Genomic DNA, 13251 nt, shown 5'->3' on the forward strand with positions numbered 1-13251 from the left:
GTGCAAGTAGATAAATAGGTACCGCTCCGGCGGGAAAGTAAACGGCGTTTCCGTGTGCTGCTCTGGTTCAACAGAAGCGGCTTAGTCATGCTGGTCATATGACCCGGAAGCTGTACGCCGGCTCCCTCGGCCAATAAAGCGAGATGAGCAGCGCAACCCCAGAGTCGGCCACGACTGGACCAATTGGTCAGGGGTCCCTTTACCTTTACCTATGTATACAAGTGGCTCATCCACAGCCTCATTTCCCCAGTCTGTAAAATGGGAACCGCTGCAATTTTACGGTAGCCTGGGAAAACTGCAAGATAATGTCAGCAATGAGTTTTCTTCCTTCAAAGAGAACCGGGCATGTATCCCAGTGCTCTGTTCAGAGTTTGCCACATTATAGGAAATAATTAAGCTTGCAAGCCTAATTAGAGATAGCGGTGGAGAAACTTGAAGTATAAATATTTGGGGGGGGGGGCCTACACATGACTTGAATTTGTACTCCAGACTCCATAATTGTGCAAATTCCTCCCCCACCTCACCCTGAGCATCTTGTGTTCCTTTAAAAAGGCGCATGGACTTTAATTTCCCAAGCACCGAGGACAGGCAGAACATTAAGCAACGCAGAGATTAACCCGAGCGCATAGAGAAATTGCTGCACCAATAAATCGTCCTTTCAAATTCAGGTTGTCATGGAGGTACATTAAAAAAAGAAGAAGTCCTGTGCCTTTTATGCCAGGTTCTGAAAAGACTTTTTGAACAACTGTCACTTCGAATCTAGGTGCTCCCCCTCCTTCTTTCAGATGCCCTCCAGGGGTTTTACCATAGCCTACCCCCCCAATCCCTCCTATTCTGAGTGCAGCAGCCAAATAACCTGAACTAAAAGGCCATCATTTTCATCAGCCAGGCTTTAGTTCCTTCAGGGGGAAATCAGAAAGGCTGCCAACTTCAGTGGCCAATTCACCTGACTGTGACACTAATAAGGGAGCAGAAGAGCATCACATGAGCCTGGCTGCAGGATCAGGCCAAAGGCTTATCTCACCCAGCATTCTGGTTCCCTACAGGGGTCAACAGTTATGCCTCTGAGAAGCTCACTAGTTGGACCTGAAGGCTGCAGTCGTTTGCCAGCAGACACGGGAGCTGCCTTCGGCGGCGGCGTTCTGAACGCAGGCTTTTTTGCTTTTGCGTGCAAGGGCGTCCTGTGAGAGGGGCACTCGTCCTCCCCAACCCCCCAGGGAATGGTGCAGAAATGATGAAGCCTCCCGAGCAAGCAATAAAATCAGCACAGCCGTTGCAAAAGACAAATTTATCGCCTAGCTCGGAGCTTTATAGCCAGGAGACAAAGATAGGCAAGCTGGGTTTATGGGCCGCAGTGGAGTTCAACGAACAAGTGAGACTGCGGGAAGTAGTGACGGGAGAGTGGAAGGTGTCGTAGAATCATACAGAATGGGAAGGGACCCCGAAGGTCATCCAGTCCAACCCCCCGTAACATGTCACGAACTGGAGATGACAGGCAGGCATGTATCCAGAGACTGGGCCTGCATGGAAACTTCCTCTGCTCCTCCCTTTTCAGTCCCCTCCTGGATCTGGGAAACTGGTGCAGGGACGGGTAGGGAAGCACCCAGCCCTTCACTGGCCTGCCTCCCTCTTCCTCCTCTTCCTCCAGCTCCGAAGCTTTGCCTGCCTCTGATTCTTGCCTCCTGGCTGGCACAGGTCTCCACAAACCACTGCCTCCCTCTCCCGAGTCAGACTTCAGCCCTCCTGCTTGCCTCCAAGTGCAAAACGGGGACAAAATCAGGAAGGTGATATATACCAGGAACAGGGACCAGAAAAACCACGCAGTGCCTGGGAAACAAGGACAGCTGGGGACTCTTCCAACCTCCGCAGTGCCTGCAGTGCAGCCGAGTGACTCCCGAAATGTGGTTTTTGCTGCGCCAGGTAGTCTCGCTGTTATTTGACAGGAACTGAGAAACATACTTGTCTTGGGCTTGTGGGTTCGGAATCTGGGGTGGGGGGAAGGTCAGGGTGTGTGCGCAGGAACATTCCTCCTCCTCTTCCTCCGCTTCCCCAGTTTCTGCTCTCTGCTTTTGAAGACGGATGTTGCTGTTCGGCTAGAATGGTTGCCATGGAGGGCAATGAAAGTGATGGAGAGTTATGGGGATGTGAGTTATGGATTGCTATCTGCCAGCCTTGGCTCTCAGAGCTGGAGGTGGGAGAGAGAGTTGATTTAAGGCTGCAAGTCAGTGTGCAAATGAGTCCAAAGTCCTAAAGGAGCCAGGCAGTCACAAGGAAAGGCCAGGCAAAGGCAGCGCCGGCACTCGGTGCCTGTAGGCAGCAGCCTGGGTACCTGCCACCATTTCCACTTCCCACAATGCCAGATAATAATGCCATATGAGGGCATTGTGGGAAATAAGAATGGCAGGGGTGGGAAACTGCCTTACACTGAATTAGCGTGTTCAGCGCTGTCTTGAGCATATGCACCACCGGGCTGCAAAGATTCGCCCAGCGCCCCCAAACTTAGTTTAGCCCCCAAATTAACTTTTATTATGCTTATGTCAGACACCACGCTTACGCCTTATCTCTTGTTTCCGAAAGAAGGGTGGAAAAAGAAACAAACTTTTTTATTTGCTCATTTATTTACAATAGTGGTACCTCGGGTTAAGTACTTAATTCGTTCCAGAGGTCTGTTCTTAACCTGAAACTGTTCTTAACCTGAAGCACCACTTTAGCTAATGGGGGCTCCCGCTGCTGCCACGCCGCCGGAGCACAATTTCTGTTCTCAACCTGAAGCAAAGTTCTTAACCTGAAGCACTATTTCTGAGTTAGCGGAGTATGTAACCTGAAGGGTATGTAACTTGAAGCGTATGTAACCTGAAGTACCACTGTACACCTATACTTAAGTATACAACACCACCACACTTAAACTTACAAGTATTGTTTAGGCACCTGCTTAAGAGAAACATCAGTCGTGTCAAAGGTGCTGCTGACCCCTCTGCCGCATAGCAGCTCAATACAATATCATAGAATCATAGAATCATAGAGTTGGAAGAGACCACAAGGGCCATCGAGTCCAACATAATATTTTGATGTAAGTGTTAATTTTGTGTGCACGGCACTGTTGTGAATGACAAGCACTGTTGTTGAGTCTGACAAGCGCCGCCCCTGGCACGGCGCGTCTTTGGTAAATGAGCACACAAGTCGAAAGTCCTTTAGTGAAACAGTAGGTATACATTCCGGTAATACCTAGGTTTTGATACGGAAGGGGGGGGCATGTCTTCTTCACCTCCTTCTTTGCTACAATATATCCATTTACTGTATTTCCAATTGTCAATGTCAAAAGGGACTAAAATCTATAAAATTCATAGAAAATCAACGTGCCAATTTGCTCAATTTCTCTAGGACTCCATGACACCTTCCCTGTCCTCCATAATCCCTCAAGCAAGGTGTCAAGACCCTAATCCTGTCAAATCACTCTGCCAAGCCTTTCCTCTGGGCAATGCCAGGTGACAGACTATGCATACATGGACCATTGTCTTCTCATCACCGGTACTCAGGATGTGCTTATCTGCGCATATCTCCAGCTCTGCATATTCCCCCCTCCCTCCTCCATATGTTAATCCTGTGTAACCCAACCTCTTCTTAATATATTCATGATGTAATCTGTGTAACCCAACCTCTTCTTAATGTATTCATGATGTAACTGGGATGTATTTTGCACTGTATTCTGGGACATGGAGGGAAGTTTCAAAAGTTCATGTCACCCCTTTCTCGCTGTTCAATCTCGCCTTGAACCTGTTGCGCAATAAACATGGATCTTCTGCAGTTTGCTCCTGTCTCCGGCTGAACTCATTTTCCTCCGCAGGGACCCGCGGACTTAGTCCGACGAGCTGGGTGGCAGAGCAGCCTCGCACCCAGATTTTACCGTAACAGTATATATGTATTTTGTTTTTCTAGCTTGATCAAAATTATTTATTATTTCACAACAGGTAGATAGCTAGGCGCTTAGGTGGCTTCAGCGGCGGGTGCCTGGCGCCCCCCAGAATTCAGCACCCAGGTGCCCCGCACCCCTTGCACCCCCGTGTAAAGACAGTCCTGAGCGCGTTGGTCATAGAGCAATAAAAGTATAGAGTTGCAAGGGACCCCCAAGGGCTTTCTCGTACAACTCCCTGCAAGGCAGGAATCATAGCTAAAGAATCCCTGACAGATGGCTATCCACCCTGTTATAAGAATTTTAAGGTCTCAAATATGGGATAACTCTTCATAAATGCACACATATCTAAATATATGAACCATGTGTCTAAAATAGTACAGGAGAGCAATCCATAGCTGTCAACGTTTCCCTTTTTTAAAGGGAAATTCCCTTATTCCGAATAGGATTCCTCGCAAGAAAAGGGAAAAGTTGACAGCTCTGGAGCAATCCTGAAGCCATTTTGACACTCCCAATGACCTCAAATATTCCTCTGCAGTAAGGGCGGCAAATGGGGAAAGCCTTGAATACATGTGTATGAATAGGGTAAGCCTGTGACCTGGATTCAGGAACTAAAGTATGAACCATCACAAAGGAATGGCCAGACTGCCCAGGTAATGCAGTCAGTGACCATTATCAAGTATCCTGGCAAACAGGATTTCTGCTGTAGACCGCCCTCTTCTGTGATGTGTGTATGATTTTTTTTTTTTGGGGGGGGTGTCTTGGACTACAGGGTGGGCAATTTCAAAAGTCTATATAAGAGCTTGCACACAATTGTTCAGGGTTCTTCTCCCTCCTGCATGTGGTGAGTGGGGAACCTGCTGCAACAGTTTATTTCCTTTAATGAAGATCAGGCTTACTAGCTGCTTTGCTTCTCAATATGCTCTGGTTGGTCTTTGTTATTTTCTCCTACCGATAGGGAACCCACTTAAGGACTCTATAGGGGGTTCTGGAATGCCCCATAAGGGGAAAGGAGCAAGTTTTCCTTTCTTATAACACTGGTAATGTCTCTTCATCATCCGGATGGGAAATAAAAGAATTATGTGTGTGTACACATTTGGATCCACCGTGCCACTCACTGTTTCCTCTGACCCCTGCCCACCAATGGCATGTGCCCGTTCCCTCGAAGGTTGCCCAGAACTGAATTCGCCCCTGGCCTGAAAATTGTTCCCCATCCCTGACTAGCTACGCTCTGCAGCAATTTCCCCAGCCCTGCCTGAACATCCCAGCCTGGGACGTTCTGCATGCATAGCAGATGCTCTACTCACTGATTTTTGGACGCTTCCCTGACTGGGACACCTCTGTGGGAGGTGGTTGGGGAAAGGGCAGCTGGAGACTGGCATTCATCCTGTTAAAAATCCAATCCCCTCCTGAGAGCAGTTTGACAGTTCTAATCATCCTAAAGATGAATATGCATTAGCGAGATTGAATTGACAGGACACACACACACAGAGCCTTTTTTTGTGTGTGTCTTTTGGCAGGTGAATGAGCACAATCTCTCTGTGTCTCATCAAAGTAGGGGAAGTCTGGCTCTTTCGGGGAACCGGCGGATAATAAAGGATGCTTGACCTGGGTTCAGTCCAGACAGGAGTGGGGTGAAGAAACCACTTCCTTGCCAGATGGAGAGCCTGAGATGCACAGAATCTCTTTTGAGTGGGGCTGTGCATGTCACAGGCAGCAGAAACCGGCAGAACTTTCCTCTCAAGACAGATTCCAGGTTGGGTTATGTCACACAAGTGCGGGGAAAGGCAAAGGATGTGGTTTCTTGAGGGTTAGGCTTCTGGAATGGGGTTGCTGTGCCCCTGAAGGACCTGTGTGCAGCCTGGGAGTCATTTTGGACTCACAGCTGTCCATGGAGGTGCAGGTCAATTCTGTGTCCAGGGCAGCTGTCTACCAGCTCCATCTGGTACGTAGGCTGAGACCCAGTGGCAGAACAAGCTGATCAGGCACGTGGGATGGTGCGTGTTCCCTGCACTCAGGTGAGCTGAGGCTCCAATACTTTGGCCACCTCATGAGAAGAGAAGACTCCCTGGAAAAGACCCTGATGTTGGAAAAGATTGAGGGCACAAGGAGAAGGGGACGACAGAGGACGAGATGGTTGGACAGTTTTCTCGAAGCTACCAGCATGAGTTTGACCAAACTGCGGGAGGCAGTGGAAGACAGGAGTGCCTGGCGTGCTCTGGTCCATGGGGTCACGAAGAGTCAGACACAACTAAACGACTAAACAACAACAAGGTTGCATCAACAGTAGAGTTTCCAAATCAAGAGAAATAATAGTCCTGCTCTATTCTGCCTTGATCAGACTCCACCAGGAGTCTGGTGTCCATTTATGAGCACCACAGTTTAAGAAGGATATGGATAAGCTGGAATATGTGCAGATGTTGGTGACCAAGATGATCAAGGGTCTGGAAACCAAGCCTGATGAGGAACGGTTGAAGGAGCTGGGTATGTTTAGCCTGGAAAAGAGAGGTCTGAGAGGAGAGACGATTGCCATCTTCAAATATATAAAGGGCTGTCCCACAGTAGACAGAGCAAGATTATTTCCTCCTGTTCCAGAGGGTTGGACCTAAACCCATGAATTCAAATGGCAAGAAAATAGATTCCAATTAAACATTAGGAAGATCTTTCTGATGGTAGGAGCTGTTCGGCAGTGGAATGGACTGCCTCAGAAGGTGGTAGACTCTGCTTCACTGAAGGCTTCTAAACAGAGCTTGGTTGGCCATCTGCCAGGGAATCTTTAGCTGTCATCCCTGCATTGCAGGGGGTCAGACTAGACGTGGCCCTTAGGGCTGCCCTCCAATTGTACACTTATAGGATTCTAAGGCTTTTAGGTACGCGGTAACATCCTTGCCAGTGGTCCTTTGCCTGCTGTTTCACCCTTCAGTGCTATCTTTAGGAAGATGGAGGCAGGGAAGGGACACTTGCCTCTTGATTTTTACACTCATGATTCTTCCTTAACCAAAGTGCTGAAGGCAGGTAAATATTGGAAAATCAGCACATTGCCTCTCCCTTTTTCTGGCTTGCTGGGTCCCAGATGGAGCTTGCGCAGAGTTCTGCTGATGTCATTTTTACCTCTTTCTGCCCGCATCGATTTTTTCTTATGACTTCTCTGGCCCAAGGGCATGTGTGTTTGTGTGTGTTCCTAGATGCCAAGGCGCAAACAGCTGCCTGGAATTCTTGAAGAATCTAGCTCAGAGCAATTCATTCCACCACAATGTGGAGCCCAGAGAGCCTGAAGGGACCAGAAGTTCATCCAACTTTAACGAGTGACACAGGACTGAAGATGCTCCCCTTCGTTGGGAAAGACAGGTAGATCTGCAAGAAATTGCTACAACGCATCTTCACTCCCCCGCTTTTTTTACTAAAGTGGCCAGCTACACATCCGACACACAGAAAAAGAGGGCGCTAGTGAGTTTTCGTAAAATTCGCAGGTGCTAATTTATTTACCTTGGTGCACATTTTAAAAAAAGAATGGTTATCATTTAAGCAGAACTGCAGGAACTCTCAGCATACCAGGGAAAGTGCTTGTGTAGAAATGGGCCTATTGTTACGATAAGCTTTATAATCTTTATAGTCATTGTCCCATACAGAACAACAAAATTGAAAAAATCTACCTAAGACATTCAAAAACCAACAAGCCTACTATCCCAGCTATCCCAACCTGGTTAGCCCCCTAAAAACTCTGATACCCCATTTTTAAATACAATATACTCCCATAGAGACTCCTTATTGTTGTTGTTGTTGTTATTATTAATTGAATTTATATACCGCCCCATACCCAGAGGTCTCAGGACGGTTCACACCTAGTGTGCAAAGGTAAAATTTACATACATCACCCCACCCACTTTTGCCTCTGGCCCCGCCTACCACTAGCATGCGGCCTCTGGGAGGTTGGCCAGAAGGGAATGTGGCCCTTGGGGGGTGAAAACTGTTTTGTTGACTTCCCATCCTATCTTCCATGGTGTTTTTTATTTCTCCCTCTTGCCACACCCTGTCTTCACTCTCTTATACCATAACAACAATACAATCTCTAATTCCTTCTGCTGCCCATAGTTCGAATCCTGCTCGCAAATTCATCATATTAAAGTCTTTCTTTAAATAGTCCAAAAGAGGCTTCCATAAAGCAGTCATCATTAAGTTGTCTCATTTTTTCTGGTGATGTTAGGTGCCTTGAGGGGCCTCTATAGGCCTGAAAGGCAGGACACAAAAAGACCTAAATAAATGTTCCTGGGCAGGCACTCCCCCCGCAACACCCTCCCCCCAAATAATAGCAAGGGAGAAACTTGAACAAGGATGTTAGATCTATCTAGCAGTTGGGAGTAAAGAGGATCAAGGCTATTTCTCCCAGCACTGCATCGCTTTCACCCAAAACAGCTTAGCCTGACAGGCAGATTGCTATCAGCAGTGTCTGGCTGTGGCACAGAATACTAACGTCGCAGTTGTATGCCTCCCGAGTGAGTTAAAGATCAGAGCAGGCTGCAGTGAGGACGCCAGCCAAGTTCCCCGGGTTTCTTCTTGTACCAGAACAGCTTCTGATCACTCCCCGGGAGCGCTGCAGCGAAAAATACCAAGTTAAACGTCTGGGGTGCAAAAGGCTGGCTCCGAGGGAGCGGGGGACAAAATGTTCCATGTAAAGCTGACACACAGCACAGCACAGAATCGACTTGTTAAGAATTAAACCAGAATTCAGAAGCAGCAAAACACTTAGGCGCCATTTTGGCAAGTGCAGTGGTACCTCAGGTTAAGAACTTAATTCGTTCCGGAGGTCCGTTCTTAACATGAAACTGTTCTTAACCTGAGGTACCACTTTAGCTAATGGGGCCTCCTACTGCTGCCGTGTGGCTGCGCGATTTCTGTTCTCATTCTGAAGCAAAGTTCTTAACCTGAGGTACTATTTCTGGGTTAGCGGAGTCTGTAACCTGAAGCGTCTGTAACCAGAGGTACCACTGTAAGCTGTATATAAATAAATTATTATATTTCATGACGTACCTTTCATCCTCAAGTCCCAGGATGGGTTAAGCCCTAAAAACGACATTAAAGCAATTTAGAACAACAATTAAAAAAACAACACAGGGCTGAGTAAACTAGAAGGACAATAAAGAAATGGAATTGGGTTGTGGGGGTTAAGCTACAGTTCTTAGGGTGGTTTTAACAGTCAATCCCTCTTCATAGGGAACTCTGGAAATTGTGGCTCCATGAAGGGGAATAGGTTCCTCCTAGCAACTCTCAGCACTCTTATCAAATGACAGTTCCCAGAACTCTTTGCCAGAAGCTACGACTGCTTAAAGTGGCACTTCAAATCTATGATGTCAATGTGGCCTGGGATTAGCAGGAACACGAGGAGGCCAACAGCAGGTGGCGCCAGAGGCAATGACAAGGGGCAATACCAAGACCAAGGAGGAGGGAGCTGATAAGTACTGCTGCCTCCCTCAATCTCCTTGTAAGTAAAAAGGCAACATGATGGGGACTGGCTGAGAGTGGTGGGGTAGGGCCTCATTCGCCCTAATGGAGCAGCTGCCTCTGTACCGAATCACAGCTTCTCACAAGCATCTCAACAGGAAAGGGGAAAGTCACAAAGTCAATCTGATCTGAGCTGCTAGGGAGCCAGTGTGGTGTAGTGGTTAAGAGCAGTAGACTCGTAATCTGGTGAACTGGGTTCGATTCCCTGCTCCTCCACATGCATCTGCTGGGTGACCTTGGGCTAGTCACACTTCTCCGAAGTCTATCAGCCTCACTCACCTAACAGAGTGTTTGTTGTGGGGAAAGAAGGGAAAGGAGATTGTTAGCCACTTTGAGACTCCTTAAGGGGAGGAGGAAAGGTGGGATATCAAGTCCAAACTCCTCCTCCTCCTCCTCTTCTTCTTCTTCTATGTTCAGGAGCAGTGTACCTTGGATGACTGTGGACCTCCCAGGGCATTTTGGAGACCGGAAGCAGGGCATTTCCAGCAAGGAAATGATGTTCTTAATGTGGGCAAAAAGATTATGACAGGAAGCTGAAGACAAAGAGCAAATAACTCTGTTCCTGTCTTATCACAGGTGGTCAAGAAAGGAGCAGACCATCAACAAGCCAGCTCATCACAGGATGCTGCAAACAGGTGTCTAGTATGCCAGACTCAAGGGCCATGGATGGATGGCTTGTGGTGATGTACGTGTGTTTGAGAGAAAGGGAGAGAAAGAGAATGTGTGTGCACGTGTTAATTCATTAGGGGCCATATACTTCAGGGGGAGAGTTTTTGCTTTGCATGCAGAAGGTCCCAGGTTCAAGTCCTGACATCTCCAGAAAGAGCAGAGAGACACCTGTGTCTGATATCCTGGAGAACTGCTGGCAGTTGGTGTAAAGACAATACTGAGGTAAAGGTAAAGGTAAAGGTAAAGGGACCCCTGACCATTAGGTCCAGTCGCGGATGACTGTGGGGTTGCGGCACTCATCTCGCTTTATTGGCCAAGGGAGGCGGCATTTTGTCCGCAGACAGCTTCCGGGTCATGTGGCCAGCATGACTAAGCCACTTCTGGCGAACCAGAGCAACGCTTGGAAACACCTCCCCGCCGGAGCTGTACCTATTTATCTACTTGCACTTTGTGCTTTCGAACTGCTAGGTTGGCAGGAGCAGGGACCTAGCAACGGGAGCTCACCCCATCGCGGGGATTCGAACAGCCAACCTTCTGATCGGCAAGCCCTAGGCTCTGTGGTTTAACCCACAGCGCCACCCGTGTCCCTAATACTGAGGTAGATGGACTAAATTGTCTGGCCAAGGCAATTTATTCTGTTCTTAATTAGTCAGACCATGAGATAGATGTGGACATGGGGATTGCTAAAGACACATAGATTCGGCATATAGGTCCAGAGTCACAGATCTGCATATGCTAAAATATATGCATAGAGGCAAGTTTAGGATTTAAATGTCACAGAGGGCTGGCCACTGCATTTTCCTAAGATAAATAACCTCAGCTAAATACTTCATTTGTATCCCATCCCAAATCAGGCTCTCATCAGTTCATTTACCCTAAATTAATTCCCCCAACAGATCTTGCTCCAAATCAATTAAATTCCCATTCAATTAACCCCATCCATTACCCCCCACAACTCAAATTATCTCTAGATAAAGTAATTTGAATCTATTTACTTCTTCAGCTCAGGAGCTGCCCAAGCCATTTTGCTGCCTGAGGCGAAGGACAAGGGCATTCCCCATTCTGTGCACAAAATCTGACTAGACTGGTAGTTGAGTCTTACTTCAGTGCTGGTGAACAGAGTCCTCTACCACATCCTAAGGCAGCCAGGCAGCAGACCGCATGACACACATTTCTAGCCGATTTGTGCTCCTCAGAATTTGCCGCCTGAGGCAGCTGCCTGATGGAAAGACCGGCCCTGCCTCAGATTTACATGCTACCTAGTAATGTAGATCACTGTTCAATTCCATCTGATCTGAGTTCAGTAAAAGGTAAAGGAACCCCTGACCATTAGGTCCAGTCATGGCTGACTCTGGGGTTGCGGCGCTCATCTCGCTTTATTGGCCGAGGGAGCCGGCATACAGCTTCCGGGTCATGTGGCCTGCATGACTAAGCCACTTCTGGCAAACGAGAGCAGTGCACGGAAACGCCGTTTACCTTCCCGCCAGAGCGGTACCTATTAATCTACTTGCACATTGACGTGCTTTTGAACTGCTAGGTTGGCAGGAGCAGGGACCAAGCAATGGGAGCTCACCCCGTCGTGGGGATTCGAACCACTGACCTTCTCATCAGCAAGTCCTAGGCTCTGTGGTTTAACCCACAGCACCACCCGTGTCCCCTTTCTGAGTTCAGTACCCACCCACAAACCCTCAATAAAGATTGGGAGTCTGTACCCCACAGGTCCAGCCTTAGTATGGCCCCCAGGGGAGAGGTGGTGGTGGGAACATCTTTGACTGAGCCAGGCAGAGCAGCACAGGAAACCATCTCAGTTTGGTAACAGTTTTCAGTTTGTTTGGTTTTTTGCAAAGCAGGTTGCACGACAGAAGATCTGAAGACAATGATCGCTTCCATTTATGCAACTGCTGAAGTGTGGGGAGAGGACTAGAGGCAGCCAACTGAGGGTCTAGCCCAAGGGTTTTGCATTGGAAAGGAGATGCACTATGCGAGTGTGTGGGTCAGTCTGCACAGAGGGAGAAATCAGTCACGATTTCATTTGCTCCAACTTTATGTTTAGCCTGGAGAAGAGATTAAGACAGGTAGGATGCCTGTCTTTGAATATTTGGGGGACTGCCGCTTGGCAAAGGAGCAGCTTGGCATTCTGTTGGCTCTGGAAAGCAGGACCCAAATGGACAGTTTCAAATTCCAAGCAATGGGATTCTGACTAAGCATTAGGAAGAGCTTTCTGGGGGCATCACTTGACTCGCCATAAGGCAGATTCTAAGTTAGGAAGAGTCACTTTTCCTTTCAGAGAAGAAATTAGAATTAGGTGGTCTGACGTGGTACAAGGCAAGTTCCTATGTACCCACAGCATGAACCTCTTTAGGAAAATTGGAGTGTTACAAGAGTTGTGTGCCTTTATTTTCCCAGTCATTTCTGCAAAATTGCATTTCTGCATTTCCAGAATGCATGTCTGGGGGAATGCTGTGCCAGTCCTTGAAATAAATGGGAAGAAGTCTGTGGCAAATAGGAGCAAGTGGTTCCAGCAGTTTTTGAGAATGGTAGGGTGGAAGGCAGGGAGGTGAACAGTAGGTGGCGCCATAGCCAGTGACAGGTGGAGCCAACGGTATTCTTGTTTTGCCCCCATTCTCCTCCTCCCTGCTGATTTCTGCAAGGGCGACACTGAGACTAAGGAGGAAGAAGAAGCTGACAGCTAGGACTGCCCTCTGAACTGGTTGTAAGTAGGTAGACTTGGGGAAATCCAGAGGACAGGATTTGTCCTAATGGACCAGCCTCTGGGGAGTACGGCTCTTCACAAAGAGCAAATAACCTATGGGACTCATTGTCACTGGCAACCAGTACTATTGATAGTCAATGCCTTTTAAAAGATGTATTTAATTCTCGCCTAAAGCAAAAACAATCAGGAGATGCTGAGAGATGTCTAAAGCACTTGATACCTGAATCCTGATCCCACACCCAGAAATTATGTTTTCACATTCCACAGATAGAATTGCTGCGAAATTCCTTGTTATTGTCTTTTAAACTTCATCCCTGAAAAGGAGGGCACAGCCATGACCCAGTATCAAATAGCACGGAACAAACAATCCTTATTTTTGGCACATTATGCATCGCAGCTCAGAAGGCAGAGTGCGCTTGACAAAAATAAAACACCACACATGCACGCAACGTAATTCATT

This window comes from Podarcis tiliguerta (genome assembly GCF_965153285.1).
Source record: "Podarcis tiliguerta genome assembly, chromosome: 8".
NCBI classification, from domain to species: Eukaryota; Metazoa; Chordata; class Lepidosauria; order Squamata; family Lacertidae; genus Podarcis; species Podarcis tiliguerta.